The sequence below is a fragment of the Coenobita brevimanus genome, chromosome 30 (genome assembly GCF_032717465.1).
Source record: "Coenobita brevimanus isolate Jiangsu-jjx chromosome 30, ASM3271746v2, whole genome shotgun sequence".
In the NCBI taxonomy this organism is placed as follows: Eukaryota; Metazoa; Arthropoda; class Malacostraca; order Decapoda; family Coenobitidae; genus Coenobita; species Coenobita brevimanus.
This window is the reverse complement of record NC_136983.1, coordinates 37,171,955-37,172,796: the sequence shown is the minus strand read 5'-3', so window position 1 is coordinate 37,172,796 and position 842 is coordinate 37,171,955. Positions and strand designations below refer to the sequence as shown.

Genomic DNA, 842 nt, shown 5'->3' with positions numbered 1-842 from the left:
TGTTCTAAGTCGAGTTCACGCTGTTTTCGCTCATGTTCGCGCTGTTCTTGCTCGTATTCGTGCTGGATTCTACGCTCTTCACGAGCATCTTTCTCACGTTCTTGCTCGTAATTAAACCGTGAGAGAACGTTCATTCATTCATTCATTGCCAGACGCCATGTATCCCAGACGGGGTGGCCAATGGCTTAGAGTTAATTGTTTTACAGGGAGGGGCACTAATCCTCCACCAACCCCACTTGACATGTAGGGATGCCAAGAGCATCCGGTGTTCCCAGGCGGTCACCCATCCAAGTACTAACCAGACCCAACGTTGCTTAACTTCACTGATCGAACAGGAAGCGGTGTACTCAACGTGGTATGGCCGTTGGCAGTGAGAGAACGTAACTCTGAATTTTCTCTGGGTCAGTGAGGCCCATTTCTTTAGCTTCCTGTACATAGACACTGGCTGCCATGGCGCTAATTTACTAAGCAAACCGAAACTGAGTACTGACTGCTTCGCAAACGAATGCTAATAACACAAGTAAAGAATACAGACACAAGCTAGTGGTGACCAGTCTTATCTAGTTAACTGGAAAAAAATAAAGCAAAAATTTACTTTCTAAACTATCGGTAAACACCAGTAAGCTTTTATGCCTATAAACTTTAATAATATATACCTAATTATGAACGAGTGAGTACAAACTCGTGAATAGCTTTAAAGCTAGGAGTTAATATCCTGGAATGAGGTGCCAATTGGGAAAGGGAGCGGTAGGGCCGCATTTTTTTTAACGGTCGAGGCAGGCAGGGCGAACAATAAAGAAACAATAATATTGCTCAGTAGAGCACTCAGTGACGTGCATTAG

General features: G+C 44.2%; 1 non-coding gene across 1 annotated transcript; it reads right to left on the bottom strand.

The window, feature by feature from the left end:
* Positions 1 to 250: 250 nt before the first annotated feature.
* LOC145395361 (5S ribosomal RNA) lies at positions 251 to 369 on the bottom strand. Its single transcript, XR_013896603.1, has one exon. It is a non-coding gene; the product is annotated as a 5S ribosomal RNA (ribosomal RNA).
* Between the last annotated feature and the right edge of the window lie 473 nt (positions 370 to 842).